This window comes from Podarcis erhardii, assembly GCF_964252035.2.
Source record: "Podarcis erhardii genome assembly, chromosome: 1".
NCBI lineage: Eukaryota > Metazoa > Chordata > Lepidosauria > Squamata > Lacertidae > Podarcis > Podarcis erhardii.
This window is the reverse complement of record NC_138497.1, coordinates 104,420,529-104,434,734: the sequence shown is the minus strand read 5'-3', so window position 1 is coordinate 104,434,734 and position 14,206 is coordinate 104,420,529. Positions and strand designations below refer to the sequence as shown.

Below are 14,206 nucleotides of genomic sequence, written 5' to 3'. Positions count from 1 at the left end.
CATGGGCAACTGTTAGAAGACTAAAACGATTGTACAAGCCCCTGTCATATACTAAACCCCTGCTGGCTTGCACAAAAAGAGCAGAGTAAAATTACTAGCACTTAAAGCAGGCTGAGCATTTAATTCTTGGTTATTAGGCACATATAATTTCCTGCAATTTAGACACTGCTGCTGGATGCCTCTTTGATGTTCCATAGTTTTAAGGTTGAAGAAAGACCACCACTAGCAGTACCATCCCAGAAAACGTGGCTCCTTGTTCTTTCATTTGTACTTGTTTGCTCATAGCACTGTGGGTGGAGGGGGAGAGGAAATCTCTTTTCTTTACATATTAAAATTGCTCTCAAGTATGCAGTTAGCAAAGCTTGTCCTAACAAATCAGTGGCCACACACATAAAGCAATCTCCTGGCTCCCAGGTAATCTGCACTCTGCAGCGTTAATGCTACCAACATATATTGTGTTGTGCTAAGGAAGAATATCCAGCTGGTGTTGTTCTGCATAATGACTGTGCCCTTATGGTCTATTTACACTGTGATGCTGTCAGACAAGTCTTATTGGCTTCAGTCTAGCCAAGGTTAGTCCCATTGAGAACCATAGTACTTAAGTTAGTTGCAACTAGATTATTTATTTAATTTGCATACCACACTTCATCCAAAGAGCACAAGGCAGTTCACAACGTGCAAAAATACAAAATGAGAAGACAAAATACACAACACAAAAACAAACTAATAACTCCCCTCCCACAAAAACATTTTAAAGGCCATAGAATGTTAATCAGCCAAAGGTCTGATTATGTACAGTGGTGCCCCGCAAGACGAACGCCTCGCAAGACGGAAAACCCGCTAGACGAAAGGGTTTTCCGTTTTGGAGGCGCTTCGCAAAACAAATTTCCCTATGGGATTGCTTCGCAAGATGAAATGTCTTGCGAGTTCCTGCGGGTTCCCCCCTTTTTTCCCCCTTTTCCTAAGCCCTAAGCCGCTTATCAGCTGATCCGCTTATAAGCCGCTTATCAGCTGATCCGCTAAAAGCCGCTAAACCGCTAATAGCACTAATCCGCTAAGCTGTCAATGGGCTTGCTTCGCAAGACGAAAAAACCGCTATACGAAGAGCTTCACGGAACGGATTAATTTCGTCTTGCGAGGCACCACTGTATCATTGGTCAAGACGCAATGGGGACACTGAGTTTAACCACTTAGCTACCCAAGAGTATGTCATTTTGGGAATAACAGAAACCAGGGTGGAAATTGAACCTGGAAGCTTTCCAGAGGGTTAGCTATGCTAATTCCTGGCAGCAAAAGCAACAAAGAGTCTGGTGCCACCTTAAATAATAACAAATTTAGTGTGGCATATGCTTTTATGGACTAGACTCCACCTCCTCTGGTAAAGTACAGTGGTACCTTGGTTCTCGAACTTAACTCATTCTGGAAGTCCATTCCAAAACCAAAGCATTCCAAAACCAAGGCGTGCTTTCCCACAGAAAGTAATGCAAAATGAATTAATCCGTTCCAGACTTTTAAAAACAATGTCTAAAACAGCAATTTAACATGAATTTTACGACCTAAGGAGACCATTAATCCATAAATTGAAAGCAATAAACAATGTACTGCAGTCACACAATCAATCAATCAGTAGGTGAACTGCATTCCACAGTCACAAAAGCAAAACAAAAAGAGCCACAAAAACAAAACCACAAAATAAATAGCAAAATCAGACAGACCTCAGTGTAACACTCAAAATGGAAGTGTGGCACTCAAAACGGAAGCGTAACACTCAAAACGGAGCATGTTCAGCTTCCGAAAAAAGTTCGCAAACCAGAACACTTACTTCCGGATTTGCAGTGTTTGGGTTCCAAGTCGTTTTGAGTGCCAAGGCATTTGAGAACCAAGGTACCACTGTTTCTATTTTCATTGTTACTTATTCAAAGATATACAAAAGTTTATACCCAGTACAATGTTATCTTTTTATAATACTCCACTTCATCCAATGTAGAAAAACAAAACAAAGAAAACCTATGCCACATTCAATTTGTTAAATCCTTAAGGTGCACCCATGAACTCTTAGTTGAGATTTCCAGTTTTAGCTTGTAAATGTAAAGCAAAAGCAAAAGCATTTCAGGCCTCATGCTTGCTGTGTCATCTCCCTGCCTGAAACCCTGGAGAACCACTGCCAGCCAATGGAGACAATTCTTCTTCTCCTCCTTCTTCTTCTTTGGCGATCACTCGTAGCCGAGTAAGATTGTCTTTCATAAACACGGTTTTAACAATGAGTCCGTAAGTGACTGTGGAGGCCAATTCTGGACCCACATGTCCTTCCACAGTGGGGACATTGTTTTCCAGGCAGGAGTTGATCACGGTGTGGATTTGCCAAGTGTGCCTTCCTCTTAGCACGTTTCTCCCTTGTGTCCTGAGTTTGAGTGTCTTCAAAGTCCATGACACCTTTGGTAAAGGCTGTTCTCCAACTGGAGCGCTCGCAGGCCAGTGTTTCCCAGTTGTCAGTGTTTATACTACATTTTTTTAGATTTGCCTTGAGACAGTCTTTAAGCCTCTTTTGTATTATGCTTTCCATTTTTAAGTTCGGAATAGAGTAGTTGCTTTGGAAGACGATCATCAGGCATCCGCACAACATGACCAGTCCAACGAAGCTGATGTTGAAGAATCATTGCTTCAACTCTGGTGATCTTTGCTTCTTCCAGTACACTGATATTATGGAGACAATACTGGCTACACTTATTCTGCATCTGCGCCAATCCTGTATGTTCATCTAGGGTTACCCGGGCAGGTATTATTTATGCCTAAAGCACATTCCGAGTGAGTTCCGTAACTCACTTTTCTCTACAGGCAACCATAAAGGGATAGGTTTCTCACTCCCCCAGAGTATGGTTATCACAGTATCAGGTCAGAGGTTAAATGCCCTAAATTATGTCGGTTCAGGTGAAGAACACAGCACTGCTTTGTAATGATTTTGCAAGAAGGGCTTGCAATTTTGCTTCTTAAGAGCAGAGGTGTTTGCTTGCTTTAGCCACTGCACAAAAGATAACAAGAGATAAGAATAAAGCTAGCAGCATAATAAAGCCGTGCAGATAACAGCACGTACTCTCAAAACAAACTCAACAATTAATAACCAGTGGCAGGAACACTAATGTGATGGTGACAATGCAAATGCAAGAGAAATACTAAGCTTGCTTTAATGCTGTTCTATTGCTTTTGTAACATGTACTTGAAAACTGAGACCTGACAGGATAGGCAATGAAGTCAGATAGTAGCTGGGTATGCAAGTTTTTATGACCCAAACTGTGCAGGTCTATGACACATTTTTGATAACAAAAGCAGCCTGGAAGATTGGGAGGACTGTTCACATATTAAACACTACTTGAAGAGTATCAAGCATTGGTTTCAATGTAACCAACTACCTAAAGCTGTTAAAGAAATATATTTCATCTGTTGAATAGTTGTAACCTCTTGGAAAACTTTGACTAAAATGGAAAATTTATTGAAATTTGCTGCTATTGTTTAATGAATTAGTTAGCTGCCCTTCACTATAAGGTCCAAGAGTGGATTAAAAAATTTAAAAGTGCACTGTTTTAAAAAGTTTAACACAAATTACATTTGCAAGACTGGAGGTGGATCATAAAAATATAGATCTTAAGTGTCGAGGTAAGAAGACTGATAGAATTTCAGGGATTCACCTCATTATACCTGTCACACAGAATTCATGAGATGTCTTCTACTGAAAAAAAATAAGCTTTGGTATACGTATTAATATATATATGTCAGCATTCTACCTCACTTTGCTGTCAGAGGCAATTGTTTAGAATCTAAAATCCCTCCCCCACCTCAGTTCAAACTCTTATCCACACCTGGACCCCCTCTTTTCTTACTACCAAATGTCTAGATTCCAGAGTCTTCCATATGGGTTCGTGTATTATGTATAAGCACTTCTTGTAATGGAGGAGAGGGGAATAGTCTTTGCAGTTCCTCTTGGCATGACTGGCCCAATTTTTTGCAATCAGTTCTGGCTTCCGGTGGCTTCTAGTCAAGATGGCGGCAGGCCAGGCAGTCAGCTCTGGAGCTCCACAGATTTTAATTGAGTTTTAACTTTAGCCCTAATATGCCTAATATGCATTTTACAGACAGGCATAAAACTGTTTGCAACATATACTCCTTCTAATGCCTTCTTTCACCATTCAAGGCTAAGCAGAAGCTACTTAGGAAGCCAACCGCATGGCACAGTGGAAGCATGTCAGCACAAAGTAGCCGAGAAAGGCATGCCACGGGGCTGACCCCACGAGGTCTTTCTGGGAAAGAAAAGTGATAAAATGTATTCCCACCTTATTCACAAGTAGCTCTCCCATTAGTAAGCAAAGATTCCAGCCCTTGGCTTGCAACATACAGCTTGAGGGCACCAAAGATGCCAAAAGTGGAACACTCTGGAAGACCACAGTGGCAAGATTTATTTCAAGTTGTTAAATCACAATGAGCAAAAGGGTGATTTTCCAAACCAGGAAATGAGATAACAACTAGTTTGATAATAAGTTAAGTTCATAAAGTTCAACATAGAATATTCATCCATATTTTATTTTCTTTGTTGCCTCAGGTTAGCTAATATCACAATGCTTCCTGGATGTTTAATTCACCCAGTCAGCCCTCCCTGTCAATACTCAAAGGTCTGCAACCTGGCCATTTCAGTTTCAACCAGTGTTTCTTGTTTAACTTTGCACATAGTACAGAAGATTTACCACCTGCCAAATGATATCTATTGAAAACAAAGCAAAGGTAAATTTGTCAAGCTGAGTTAGATAGACATTGTTTGAATTTCCATTTATTACCCCTCTTAGCTCATGGTAGAAATTAGTTCAAATATCCTTCATAGGATTAGCAACAGTGGGTACCATAGGGAGCACAGAATTAACATGAGGAGTCCAATGTGTACACTAGATTGGCTGCACACAGCTCAAGGTTTAGAATTTTATGGAAATACTTGATCATGAGACTTCAGAGAATAATGTAGAAAATACCTGATGGGTTGGTCACAAAATAAAACTAATGGCTTGCCCACTCCAGAGCAAAATGTGGATTTGCACACTGCCTGTCAGGCTCTCAGGCTACTCAAGCCACTACCTTCTCCATAAGCTACAGCCCTCAATAGCCCTGCTTTGTACTCCTCAAGTATTTTTAGTTGGTTGGAATGTGTCACTGAACTCTGATAATGCCTCTTATTTGTCCAGATGTAAGTGTATGTAGAAACTAGCTGACTATACAAAGGCACATGATCTTCACATGATTTTCGGTTTCACTGCTGGAAAAGCTGCCATCCTGGCTTGCACAATGCTCTGCTGTGTTCAGTGCAAATTCTCTCTAGGAGCTGCATCTAATAGTGTCTTTGCCTTAGTGGAAATTGCTTCCACTTGTCAAAGAAAGTTTTATAGAGTAGAAAACTGAATTCGCTGTAGTTTTACTGAAGACAGGAAGGGGTAAAAATAATCCATGTAGATTAACAGCCTTGGTTTAGTGAGAAGCGTATTAAGATAGCCAAGTAACAGATAACTTTTGACACATAGCCACATAGCCAAAATAATTATAAGGACAAGAATTTTGGGAACTGTTTGCTATGCTTCCACACTATCCCTCCCACACTCCGAGGCGCCTTAATCACCCTGCAGTCTTCATCCCATATCTCCCTTTGATAAGAGAGAGGGAGAAGAATGTCTAGGAGGCATTCCTTCTGTACCAGTGATGGGCCACTTGGAAGAGACAAGAGAATGCTACAGCAGCAACTTTCCTGGTGTTATTAGAAAGCACCACAGGAGAAATCAGAAGTGCAAACCGCTGCTGCACAAGAGACTGCTGCTGAACAACCACCATTCATTCCATTGAGACAAGCAGTTTGTAAACTATATTCAGAACCATGCCGAAGAAAACTTAGAGAAGAGACATTCTGCTCCCCACCCCCTTAAACCAGGCATAGGCAAACTCCGGGCCTCCAGATGTTTGGGACTACAATTCCCATCATCCCTGACCACTGGTCCAGTTAGCTAGGGGTGATGGGAATTGTAGTCCCAAACATCTGGAGGGCCAGAGTTTGCCTATGCCTGCAACTGTCACATAGCATTACAAGGCATAAAGACTGATACATACTTGGCTCCTGTGCACATTATGCCTCTCCTCATGTGTACTGCAGCATCTCTTTGTGTTTTCTACTCAGACGTTCCACTGCACTGAGTGTGTTTAGGATTGCAAACTTCCTTGCTCTTTGAAGAGTTTAAGGCACATGAGGTGTTTAAATGCCTAGATGAGTAGGTCCCATTTGTGTGGTCCATCTATTATAGAAAGGGGTGCAGATCACACAGAAATTGCTTGCTTAGGCACTTAACATGTGTAGTCCATGGGTTCACGTTACAAGGGTCCATGCACAATGGGGTAATGCTCCCATGCCTGCTGTGTGTATACAGAACAAGGCCTTATGTGACTCATACATCAGTCTGGTTCTACCATGAAAACTATTGCTGACCTTTATCAGTATCATTAATTAGGAGCCCCTTTTGGACTTTTTTGTGTGAAAAGGAAGATGAACACACAATATTTGGGTTTAAAGATTGGGATAACACTGGATTATGAAAAGTGGAATAGTTGGATGTTACAGTGGAACGAATGTTTGAATAATTATTTTTATGTAACTGACAGATGAAGAATCATAAGTCCTTTCTTTCTTTCTTTTTACTTTGTATCGTAGAAAAGCTTTAATAAAAAAAAAATGGGAAAAATCTGGTTCTACTGTGGAGTGTATGTGGGAGAGGTGCCTTTTAAAAAATGTTAATGACTTCATTTAGATCACCTGGAGCTACTCTGATTTATGTACAAGAGACTGCTCAGTAGATTGGTAAACCAAACTAATCAATATACCTAAGCAAAGTAAAAATTAATTATGTTGCCCTTTGCTCATTTCCACACACAATTATCTCCCAGGATGAAAAATGAGTCCTTATCTGGCTTAGCATTACATGTGAACCAGTGCTCACGGTTTGCTTCTCCCAAACTAACAAGCGGCAAGCCAAGAACAAACCTTGGCTTCCATTTATTGGAATATTGGAGAGAAACATATACCGTATTTTTGTCCCATAGGACGCTCCGTCCCATAGGACGCGCCTAGTTTTTTGGGGGGAAATAAAGGGAATTTTTTTCCCCTTTATTTCCCCCCCAAACCAGGTCGGGGAAACCAAACCAGGTCGAGGAACAGCGGGATGGTGGCGCTGCGCCTCCCTGCTGTCCCCCGAGCTTGTGGGGCTGGCCGATGTCTGCCCGGCGTGTGGGGCGCTCTGCTTCAGCGCGCTCTGCCCGCCGGGCAGCAGGCTGCTATCCGCAGTGTGGGGAGCCCTGTGGGGAACTCCTGCAGGGCTCCCCACACTGCGGATGTCTGCCCGGCGCGAGGGGCGCTCTGCTTGAGGGCGCCCCTGGCACCGGGCGGCAGGCTGCTATCCGCAGCGTGGGGAGCCCTGCGGGGAACTGCCTAGGCTGCGGATGTGTTCCCGAAGCGCCGGGCGCTCTGCTTTCAGCGCGCCCGGCGCTCCAGGAAGCAGGCTGCTATCCGCAGCCTAGACAGCCCTGCAGGAACTCCCGCAGGGCTGCCTAGGCTGCAGATGTCTTCCTGAAGCCTGGAGAGCGAGAGGGGTCGGTGCGCACCGACCCCTCTCGCTCTCCAAGCTTCAGTGAAAGCCTGCATTCGCCCCATAGGACGCACCCAGATTTCCCCTTCATTTTTGGAGGGGGAAAAGTGCGTCCTATAGGGCGAAAAATACGGTACTGAGCCCTGGTTCTCACACTCAATGCTAAGCCAAGGCTTGTGGCTTATTGCTCCTAGCAGAGCAGAGCAGCACTAGCACACTGTTTTGTTTTTTTTGTTTTTTTTTACAGGAAGCTATAAATCACGGCACACCATGATGAGCAAACCAGCCCCGTATACAGGGATTGGGAAGTGAAAGGATGCATTGAATATATATCAGGCTTTTAAGAAAAGTCTTGTAGACCTTTGAGTAAATGATCCTTAGGGGGGACCCAACAGGTACCATTCCTTGTTATTAGTTTAATTTGAGGGACTGCTGCTATAACCCAGTTTCTAGCTTACCCTTGTCTTTAGTTTCCTGAACACAGATGGTGATGATGTCCACTGAATCAGAACATGAACATAATTGCTATACTCTTCCTATGCCCCCCCCCAAAAAAGATCAGCATCTCAAGTAATAAATAATCAGTTGGAAGTTTGCCCAATGCCTTATTTTTTTTAATGTTATATGCAAGAGTGATCCTTTTTATTTTAATTAACTGCCTCATATTTCCATGTGCTCCTTCTGAAACCTCCTCTTGAAACACTGTTCTGAAAGGTTTGCCTAACAGGGAACATTTTTTTTAAAAAAGGTCCACATGGTGTTTCAGGGTTTGCTAGATAAGAGAAAACTCAACAGTGTGTGTTTTTAGTCCTATCTTTATTGACAAAGGCATGCCTCCTGGCAGGATGGTCCACTTAAGAGTGTAGTACTTTGCTCTGAAAAATGCTGAACACAAGTTTCGAGGGCTTTGCTATCTTGACAAATTCCACCCCTGCTAGGAAACAGCCAAGCAGCAATGGCCATGTTGTATGACTGGGGCACAATTCCTCATCATTCTACAATTCCCCAAGAGGCCCAACTCTTTCTTTCTCCACATGACAGCACTCTGGCACAATTATCCTTTCTTGTACCTTTCCCAATTCATCATAAAGTGAACTTGCTATGTGCCAGACCAGTGATACACTTTAATACAGCCTTTAAAGAATCCCAGGGTGAATAAAGTATATACCCTACCACTCTCACACATTGGCCACTGCTTTATTTTCAACTGGGGACTAATGGCTGCTTAGGTCCCATTAATCTTCAATTTCCCCTTAATTTCCAGGTTTCTTATACTATATTTCCAGGCTTCCAGAACACCTTAATAGCTGCTTTCCTTGGGTCTGAGTTCCACACGGCAGACTCTCGGTCAAATCAAAATAAAAAAATTCCTTCCAGTAGCACCTTAAAGACCAACTAAGTTAGTTCTTGGTATGAGCTTTCGTGTGCATGCTTAAAAGTAGCACTTTTAAGGTGCTACTGGAAGGATTTTTTTAAAAAAATTTTTTGACTATGGCAGACCAACACGGCTACCTATCTGTATCTTGGTCAAATGTTCAGCAGTCAGCAAGCTGGCTTGTAGTATTAGAGGTGAATTCAGTATTGGGCTATTACCTGCAGCATTTCTCTCTCTGTCATGGCTGATGTTCAGCAAAGAGAGGAAGGCACTCTGGGACTCAGCATCTCAGATCCTCCAAGTGTCCCTATTTTCCAGGGACAGTCTTAGATTTACAGAAGCTGTCTGGGTTTCTGATTTGATCCCAGAATGCCCTGCTTTTCCTTAGGACGTCCCTATTTCATTGGGGAAATGTTGGAGGGTATGGTGGGATGTTCCTATTTTCAATGGAGATGTTGGTGTTATGTGAGCTGTTTAACGTTTAATGTTTTATTATGTTTCTATATATATTGGAAGCTGCCCAGAGTAGCTGGGACAGCCAGTCAGATGGGTGGGGCATAAATAATAAAAATTGTTGTTGTTGTTGCTGTTGTTGTTGGTATTGAATAGGATGTCTCTATTTTCATTGGAGAAATGTTGGAGGCTATGGGATCTGGTCACCAACATCAGGGTTCACCCAGATCAGCTGTTCTACATGTCTCTAGCAGCACATGTCACGTTCATTTGGTTCCCTGGAGCAGGACAGAAACCTGAAAAGTCAATAGAATCTCTCCTCTCTCCCTCTCTCTCATATATATAAACAGTTTATTTGAAAAAGCTGCGCTAATGGGCTCATACTGAATAAGGGAATGGAAGGGGGGAAGGGGGAAGGGGACATGCTAGCACACCCATACATGCAATAGCACCTGCCACCACTTAACCCAGAGTTCTCTTGACAGCGCTTTAAGAGTATGTTTGCATAAAATCTCTAAACACTACTGTAACATTATTACAAGGAAAGGTAGGAACTGGGTCAACCGTAATGAGATGGCAGATTTCTTCTTCTGGTCCCTGGAAGTTAGCAAAGCCGGGCCAAGTTTCTAGCTCAGCCCCTCCAACAACAAACGGTCTTTGTGCACACCTGACAGAAAACGAGACGCCTGCATTCTAGTGTTAATAGGTCCAACAGAAATGATAAAGGTATCAGTGCCTGCATTCCCTGAGAAATCCTGGGCTTTGTTCACTCACGGTGGCAGCCATCCAGAGGCACAGTGACTGCAGCACTGTTCTCCAGTCATTTCTAAGTCTCTCTGCTAGCATTAGGAAAACTGTGGAGGGCAGGAGCAGGGAGAGAGAAAGTTTCCAAGTTAGAAAAGAAATTGCCTTGGGGGGGGGAGAATAATAATAATAATGCAATATTTATACCACCAGGGACACTGAACTAATTAAGCTGAGGCTGGCTTAATTATGTCAAATTATAGACATTGCAGAGGGTTGCAGCTGTGCTGGTTTCCCAAAATGACACACCACCCAGCACTATTTGTTGACATAATTGTGCCTCTAAACACTACGGCAGAATAAACACTCATTTATATTTAAATTATATCCAGGTTTGCTGCTTTCTGACATCCCTCTTTCATCTCAAATGTGGCACAAACTTGCCACGCACACAGTGCTTAACCCCCATTCTTCTACAATCCCCCCGGAAACGACGACAGCAAGCGGCAGAAGCAGAGAGAACTGTGAACCAGTCATCTGCTGCAAGTTTATGAAAATTCCAAGAACTCTAAACCATATGTGTCTAGTGGTGCCTGTTGAATGCTACCAGTGCCACCTAGCCTAAGAGAACCATGCATTCCAAACACCAAACTCACACTGCAACCCCATGCAATGCACTCAGAGGTCTGAACTGGCTGTCGATTTGCAACTGGGCTGAGTTCAAGGTGTTGCTATTAGTAGATAAAGCCATTAACAACTTGCCTATGAGATTGCCTTACCCCATTATATGTGTCCACTTGACCACTTTGATAGGCAGAATTGGAACTTTTACAGGTGCCACTTAATACCCACACCCAGCTCTATTTTTCTAGAAAAAGAGGTGCCGGAACTCACCATGAACGCCTCCTTTGTTCTCTTATAATGGCAGTGGCACACACCTAAGAGGTGCCAAACAGGACTGCAGTCAAAATGAGACCACTGAGAAAGAAGACCAGGGTGTCACCACACTTAGGGTAACCCAAGGGTTTGCAGAATCTCACATTAAAACTTTAGGAACAAAATCCTATGCTGCAATCCCCTAAAAATAGCCCAGTGAGGCTGAGATTTCTCATTGGCAATGTAGTGGTGAAGGTGGGGGGTAGAAAACTATAAATGGAATGGAGTGAAATTATATCATAATAAACATTAGTTTCTTCTTCAAATGAGCCCTTTTATTGTCTGGATGATAAATATTTATCAATTCCTAAATGTTTTCAGTTCTACCAAATAGGTAACCAATGCATGCGAAAAGTATATGGCATTAAAACAGTTGTTTCCAGCAAATGCTAAAAGTCATCAAAATGAAAAGGCAGTTACTAAATGGATTTATAATAAAAGAGATAAAGATATAGAGATAAAGAGGACAGGTCATCAAACCAGGCTCAGCAGACAATATCCAGGGCTGTCACGCAGCTCAAAATTCTGCAAAGCATATATGAAGAGCTGGTAGAAAGTGAGAGGCAAAGAATGTTAACGTTTTGAGTAAAACCGTGTAGCTAGTTTTGAGACAAACCTGCCTTTGAAACTCAAAACAGTTCTACAATTCAAGCTCAGAACATCTGCAAAGGAGCTGAATGTTGCATTTCAAATATGTATGAATTATTCATCAAGTAAAAGATGCACTTCCAAAAGGTGAGAGAGATCATTTGCAAACATAGGCACAGGTTTATATGGCAGGTGGCCGGCACTGAAGTCGTTTTCACACAGAGCACACTGATGCATGACCTAGTGATGGAGCGGAGCATGAAGAAGCCGAGTTAAGGAGGGTGATGGAATTTTAGAAATGGAAAGCTTGTGCTGAGAGGTTCACGTTAGAAGCACTTAAACAGAAAGAAATTCCCTCCAAGGATCTTACCTGCCCAATGCCACCTGTTAACAATCAAGAGGTAGCAGAGGACCCTCTCTGATTCACTCAGGATGAGTACTCCATGCTTGTTTATCTCCTCATCACATTAAAAAGGCAAGGCAAGAGGGCAGGCTAATCTGATTTCATTATACTGCCTCTGACATGAATTCTCAGAGTCGGCTTTGAAAATATGAAAACATTCCTCTTCTATGCATCCCAGTCTAACTTGGTGGCTCATAATCATCTATCCAAACTTATTAGACTGAGAAGCTTCTTTCCCCCTATATCTTCTTTCAACAGCAGTGCCAACCTTTGCTGCCACAAAGCATTTTTTTTTTAATATGTTCTCAACATTACTGCTACTTACATATATGGTTTTCATCTCAAATCCAATAGGTTTCTGTTGCCTGCTGTTGCTGGGCTCTATACCTGGTCCCTCTTTTGCTCAGCTACCTGCATCTCTCTGTTGTCTGTTAGCACGAGAGTATTTGGTAACTTTCCATGGATGTAGAGAAATGTTGCAGGAGCAGAAGGCAGAGCCAGTGTAACATCTTTAACAGCCTGCCTTCCAAAATAAAGTTGGGAAGCCTATATATATAGATGTTCACATCTCAGTGAAGGTTTTGGGGAATTTGGTAACTGGAAGCCTCTCCCATCAAAGGAGCAGTTTAGCAGCAGGCATAATAGAGACTCCAGAGAGCAAGATCCAGTTACAGAAATCAAGCTACAAAAGGCAACAAAAACAGTATTCATGTTTCTTTGTGGGGGGAGGGAGAAGCACAGAGGATTGGTATTTACAGGCAGGAGAAAATCAACACAAAGACATGGCTTCTGCTTGTTTGTTAAGGTGGAAGTAGCATGCTAAAAGAACTGTAGGGTCCAGATCCATGGTAAAAACTCTGGAGCACCGAGGGCATTGCCCTGACAGCACACACAATTTACTATTCAATATTTAAAAAATGCAATGATGTGATTCATAGCTTTCCATACAGGAATGAATGTGAAACTCAACTCATATAAAAGAGCAGGGCTTTTCCAAGACATTTAGGCACCTGAGGCAAACCACAAAATGGCACCCCACTCTCCACCAGGGGAGAAGGGGTGAGGGAAGATATTCATCAGGTGAATAAAGATGTACATCGGGGTCTGCTGCCCCTGTGGATCCCGCTGCCTCAACTTGCCTCATGGGTGGGCCGGTCCTGTGAAAGACACGGAGTGCAATGATCTTTTATGAAGATATCCTGCTGTGTGCACACAGCAAGGGATGTGTTTGCAGCAATCTGATAATCAATTGTTACTATTCTGAAGGCATCTGAAGGCAGCCCTGTTCAGGGAAGCTTTTAATGTTTGATGTATTAGAGTATTTTAATATATTTTTTGGAAGCCGCCCAGAGTGGCTGGGGAAGCCCAGCCAGATGGGCGGGGTACAAATAATAAATTATTGTTGTTGTTGTTGTTGTTGTTGACAAGAGATTGCTAAAAATCCTTACAGAGACACAATGACTCATTTTAGCTAACTAGGGTATTTTTTAACAGTTGAAACATTTTTGTACTTTCAACTTTTTTTACTGTAATTTTAACTCCTAATGTGTTTTCTGTATTTTGTGAACTTTTTTGGGAAGCTAATTCGACTTGATTGTAGGAATAACACCAGGTTGAATTCAACACTGTGCTCTTCCAGTTGTTCCATCTGTGCAAACATTTCAGGTTGCCAGGTGGAATGACTCCCCACCACTCTACCTACTGCATACTGTTTTGGGAGCCCTCCCAACCTCCATAGGGCCAATTTGGGGGGCATGCCTCTCTAATAATACTCAACATGACTGTTTCTTCACTACAGGTTCTCCCTCCCTAGACCTACCATTGCCTTCCCCACCATGTTGCCCACCTCAAGCGGGGGCTCCTATTTGCCTTCCTCCTCTGGCCAGATCCTTGCTATTTTTCCCTTCAGTTATGACCTCTTATGCAGCAGGACACAAACTCACGAGAAACATCTCATATACAATTCTAGGTCCCTTCACTTTTCTTAAACATCCAAGTTCTATCATGGGCCACAGTTTGGCCTTGTTCATCTACCCAATTGCTTGAGTA

The 14,206-nt window shown here is 42.6% G+C and overlaps 1 protein-coding gene across 7 annotated transcripts in view; it reads right to left on the bottom strand.

The window, feature by feature from the left end:
* LYPD6B (LY6/PLAUR domain containing 6B) overlaps positions 1 to 14,206 on the bottom strand; it is a 62,266-nt gene that overhangs the window by 16,933 nt on the left and 31,127 nt on the right. Inside the window, exon 2 of one of the 7 annotated variants that reach the window (XM_081873958.1) lies at positions 11,125 to 11,208. The exons of the other annotated variants lie outside the window; for them this stretch is intronic. The gene's annotated coding sequence lies outside the window, so the exon portion shown is untranslated. The remainder of the gene's footprint in view (positions 1 to 11,124; positions 11,209 to 14,206) is intronic. 7 annotated transcript variants of the gene reach the window in all.